General features: G+C 36.7%; 1 protein-coding gene across 4 annotated transcripts in view; it reads right to left on the reverse strand.

Moving 5' to 3' along the window:
* Fer (FER tyrosine kinase) overlaps window positions 1-6000 on the reverse strand; it is a 512255-nt gene that overhangs the window by 505177 nt on the left and 1078 nt on the right. The window lies entirely within an intron of this gene.

Raw genomic sequence — 6000 nt, forward strand, 5'->3', positions numbered from 1 at the left:
TGGGAGGCTGACCAGAGAATCAGCTGGAATACAGGGAACAGTGGGAGAAACAAGAGAAACCCTGCCTCAACAACATAGAAGGAGAAAACCAACTCCAGAGAAACAGTCCTCTGACCTCCACATGTGCATGTGTACTGTGGCAGAAGCACATGCATGCATGTGCGTGCACGCACACACCACACACACCCACACTAAATAATATTAAAAAAAAAAAAAGATGGAAAGCAATGGAAGAAGACCCAAGACTTCTACTTCTGACCTCCACATACACATGCACATATACACATATGCGTGTGTATCACGCACATTAACGTACTCACACACAACTTATAAGGAAACATATCCTTTGCTTTTAGCAAAGCAAAACTTACAAAATCACAGTGAAATTTAAAATATTTTAACCTGTATAAAACTGTATACAGAAAGCATGAGATTCTAAAGGAAATATCAAAGAAATATAAAAGGCATTGTATAAATATTTTCATGAAGCAAAGGTAATATAACTAATATAGTGGTCACCAGCCCATTCACTAACAAAATGCACTTTTCTTTGTACTATAATGTGAAACAAACAAGAGAGCCCCCACCAACTGACATAAGTTTGGGAAATCCTCCCAAGCTAAACATGGGACAGCAGAAAGGACAGACTACAGAAGTGTTCAACTCCAAGGAGAAAACATATACACAAAACAGCAGCAAGCAGGAACACTATCGAAACCAAGAACTAATCTTTAATTTTGTAGCATGTGGGAGGCTTTGTAAGCCAGGAATGCTCCTTTGTCCTGCAAACTGCAAACTGCATATATAACCTCTACCTGTATGTGGATTACACAATACAAAGTCCTAGCTCTCATTTTAGGAGGAAAAACTAACAACTTTAATGATTCAAATTCTATTTATTAATTATTAAAAGTCTGAAAGAGTAGCTTGAATTTTTTAATTAAATTTGCTGCCTTTTATGGGAGTTGATCCTTGATTTGCCAAAGTTTCAGGAAATGGAACCTGTGAATATCAAGGGGTTACTAGATTTGTCAGTTTTTACTTCTCATTGTCCTTCTATATCGATGACTGATTTAAAAGCAATCTCAGGGCTGGCGAGATGGCTCAGTGGATAAGAACACTGTTCTTGCAGAAGACCTGGGTTCAAATCCCAGCACCCACATAGCAGCTAACAACTGTCTGTAACTCCAGTTCCAGGAGATCTGACAGTCTCTTCTGTCCTCTGCAGGCATTGCATGACACAGGTGCACTTACCTACATGCAGGCAATACACCCATACACATAAAAAATAAAATATTTTAAAAAGCAATCTCACAGCTGTGTAATTTAAAGACATCTTTTCTGACTGAGCTAATATGAAGAGCATTTTTTTCTGTATTAAGGGCCTAGACTATAAAGATTCTACTATTAAGAGCTTGCCCCTCTCCCAAAATTGTTATACTATGCAAACAGTTTCCTGTGAGATAATTTTTACTGTAAAACTAATTTTTGTGTTTCTGCAGTAACTAGTATTATTTACAACAAAGACTGATGCTGTCATTCAAGTGTTTTTAACTGCTTCTTAACAGTTACTTTAATTTTTAAATGCTAGATTTGTCATTATAATAATACAAAATTAGTGTAATAATCTTTTCTATTGCATTACAAGAATGATCAGAAACTTGGACAGGCTTTCATTTCAGAGAAATGTGGATTTACTTGTTCTCAACTATAGAGCTACAAGATACATCTCAAGTACTTATTGTTACATTTTTAATGAAATACTTTCTTTGATAAATTAGAGTAGATGTTTATGCCTATAGTGATAGTATTCTGATATGCTTCCTTGAGTGGGAGAGGAGGAGGTAAGCTCATAGCTGGCACCTAGAAACTGCATATTGGATTATGTCACATGTGTAAATATCTTGTACTTGGATGGGAAAAACATATTGAGAATCACCACCTTAACTCAACAATCTTTGTTGCAGGATGGGAACAATAAGAACTGCACAGTTCAGCTAAGTCTTAGTTCCATGCTTGCCTCAGTAGATTCAACACCTATAAACTGGTCTGTGCATTTAAACTGTTTTCCTTTTAAGAATCAGAACCCTATGTGTAATTTACATTTTAAGCAGATTAAGTAAATGTGAATCAAAGTGAGTACGAAATATAGGAAAGTAACATTTAACTTTTCTGTATCAATATTAAGCAAATACTTGTGGTTCAAATGAATTTAGGGCAATCAACCAACAGATGATAATCTAACATGAAAGAAGGGGCAGGAGAGATGGCACAGTGGTTAAGAGCACGTGGCTGTTCTTGCAGAAGACCCAAGTTCGGTTCCCAGCACCCACATGGTGCCTAACAACAGTCCATAACATAACTCCAGTTTCTGAGGATCCAACACCCTCTTCTGTACACGACATGGGTGCACTTGCATGCAGACAATATACTCATAAAAATAAATAAATAAAAATAAGTGAAAGCAAAAATATATTAAGAACCAAGATAGCTGGGCAAATTTTGGGATTAAAGACCGTTAACTTTCTAATGATACCTACTAAGATACGGTAATCTCAACTAGAAAAGAACAATCTGCACTACTTATAATTCATTTTGTACATAAATGTATATATCATTCAAATCAAGAATATTAAATGTACAGTATTTTCCTTTCTTTGAAACAGACTTTTAGGACGGCAGAATAATCATATTAACACCAGAAGAGATTTTAAAAATATATATACTAGGAGCCCAATGCGAAAGTTGAGTACTTCCTAAATTCAGGCATTTTTACCGACATTGTTTCATCTCTTCTACATAACTACTTTATGAGGTAATTTTATCTTCCTCATTTAGTAGATAAATAGATGTGATGGTACTAAGTAACTTGTCCATGATCCCACAAAAGAGAAAACAGAGCTGAAATCCAAGTCATTGTGTCTCCAAAACTAGCCATTCAATACATTTCCAATCTGCAAGGAACTCTGCCATCAAAATTTCCTGGGTTTTAATTTGTACTTACTAGGGAAAAAGATATCACACTGAAATTGAACAGTGATGATACAGACTGAACACTGATTGCAGTTTGATCATTATAGGTGAAGAGTTAAGAAATAAATTCAAGTTATGCATGAAATTAATTTTTTAAAGCTGAATATCCAATATTCCAAAGTTCAAGACATTTTTCTTAGAATTTTTCTCTTATAAAGGTTCTAAGTAAACTTCAATTTAAAAACCTTTGGAGGCCCCAAATTGTGTCAGCTCTCCCCCCAAGTACTGTTTCACACACCACCACCACCACTACCCATATTGTGTCAATCATACAGCAGTTCCACAACTTCTAAGACTGAATAAGGTGCTACTTGAGTCTGACTGATTTTCTCCGCCTCTGAGGTGTCCTCTATTTTGTTTTTCCCAGGATCTTCCAAGTTAGTGTAACTGAGCCTCAAGTTCAAGAACTCCTAAAAACTTATATACAATGTAGACACACTGAAATACAGCCCATAAAATTGTGGAGTATTATGTGAAAAACTGGAAGTTTTGAATAATTTCCAAAACATTAACTATGTAGGATTATTGGTGACTTTTCTTCTCTACAACTTTCTCAATTGACTTTGGAGCATTCAAATTGTACAAACAAATGAAAATAGAGATAAAAGAAGTAAGAAAGGGAGGGAGAATGGCAGGGGAAGAGTGGAGCTTTGATCAAAATTCTCAACATCGCATTGCTTCCAAGTTAGCTGAATTTACTACTGACCTTCAAAGCTATGACTTGCTTATTCCCTTTAATGTGCCAATGGCATAGTGGATTGACCATAAATAAGCAGGTCAAAGACAAATAAAAATAGAAAAATGAGGCAAGGCAACCCAGAGATCTATAAATTGAGACACAGCTCTTAATTTTAAGAAATTAGTATATAAATGGGGTAGGTGTGAAACCTATGTGAAAATGAAAAAGAGGATTCAAATACTTAGCAAAGGAGCTGCCTAAGATGGAAAATTGAGAAACATGATGTACATGTGTGAATTTATGCTCTTTCCACTTTCATTCCTTTATTACACATTGATGTTCCATATTAGGATATTCCTTTATTAGCACTATGAGTCAACACTAAAGATAGTTATAATTCCTATCAAAATACTATAAAGCTTTGCTAGACTTCAGTCTCTATGAAGGTCTCCTGGAGTTGACTTTTTCCAAAGTTCACATCTGTAAAGTTTCTTTTACCATTACAAAAGTACATTCTAACTGCAAAACAAGATACTCAACATGGATCCAATTTATTGTTACATTACCAAAACACACAATAACTGATTATCCTTTGCCCTCCCTCCAAAACATGCTCATCACAGTGCAAGATTGCTTCCTATTAACAGAAGTCCATTTTTAAAAGACAACTTCTATTCCTATGACAAACTCGTGTATCTCCTTTCTTCTGATTAGTAAAATGCAATTTACCAGCCTTGGTGTTGATAAAAGATACTAACCTTGAAGGGCGTGGTGGTGGTGCATGCCTTTAATCCCAGCACTCAGGAGGCAGAGGCAGTCCGATCTCTGTGAGTTCAAGGCCAGCCTGGTCTACACAGTGAGTTCCAGGATAGCTGGGGCTACAGGGAGACCCTGTCTCAAAAAAAAAAAAAAAAAAAAAAAAAAGATACTAACCTTCCACTCACAAAACTACCTCCAACCACGGCTCATGTAACTAAATTACTATCGTTTTCTCCCAATGTTACAATGTATAAACAAACAGGTATCTTACCATACTTTGGTATTCTATGTAGTTATGTTAGTTTTTCAAATCTGATCATTTCAGTTACTCTGATCCTTAATAATTATGCTGCAGCAGCTATATAAGACATTGCTGCCACATAAATGCCAAGTGCAACTCTTTTTCTGCAGAATCTGATATTTTTCTTAATAAAGTACTAGAGGAAAAAAATGGTGAATTCAAAATGTTTGCAGAAAAGTTACAGCTACTTGGTAACTGACAATGAAATTCAAGTGATTTGTCTACAAAAGCTTATGTCTCCCACACAAATGAACATCTACCTTTGAAGCGGAGCAGAAGCTGCATTATTAACAGGACACTAAACAATCTTAGATGGTGTGTATTAATACTGTCGGTGCAGAAGAGAAACAAACCTTCTCCAAAAGTCTTTTATGGAAGAAGGCAGAAAGGGTGTCCAAGTATGCCTATGTACTGCCTTAATACATTCTCAGTACTTAAGCTCTCTTTGAAAGCACAGCCCCCTTGCTTCCAGTGCTAGCAGACAATCTTTTCTGGGTTGTAAAAGTCACGCTCAACTGTTGATATCCTGTGGTTCTCACACAAATGTCCTCATAAAGCCTACATAGGTATGTATACCACTACTGCACTGAACAATGTATTTTGTAATCTTTTTTTTCTCCTTTTTATCTTGTTCTCAATTCCCATGTGGCTTGCAGAGTACTCTCTAGCCTTTAATCACTAAAATAGTTTTAGTCTGTCTTTATTGATTTTTTTTTTCCATCACACTTTTTGGAGAATGACTTCTTGTGAGAGTTATCTTTCAAAGCCTGAAAACATTTACAGTGGCATATGTCAAAGCGATAGTGAGACCATTATGTATCTGTACAGCTGCTTCAGATGATGAAAAACTGCTTCATTGTTCTGACATCGAAAGATGAATGGAAACGAAAGGCTACCCCAAACTTATCCAATTTCTAATGCAATATCGTGCACAGCAAAGTCAGGAATGTATAAAGTACAAAGCTACCACCTCATGGAAAGTTCATTTGTTCAAAAGCGCCCTAGCCCTTACTAACACCAACCTAATGCTTATTTCAGAAAGATGATCCTAAAGAAAGTCCAAGGCAGAAAGCTGACCCAAAGGTGCCTCCAACCAAAAACCTCATGACCCCTAAATGGCCCAAAGAGCAGAAACGGCCTGACAGTGCTGACTTCACATGAGAGACCATCACCTGAGACTCCTGGAGGCCAGTCCTGAACCACGGGGGGGGGGGGGGGGGGGGGGGGG

The sequence above is a fragment of the Nannospalax galili genome, unplaced genomic scaffold (genome assembly GCF_000622305.1).
Source record: "Nannospalax galili isolate Female #2095 unplaced genomic scaffold, S.galili_v1.0 scaffold27, whole genome shotgun sequence".
Taxonomy (NCBI): domain Eukaryota; kingdom Metazoa; phylum Chordata; class Mammalia; order Rodentia; family Spalacidae; genus Nannospalax; species Nannospalax galili.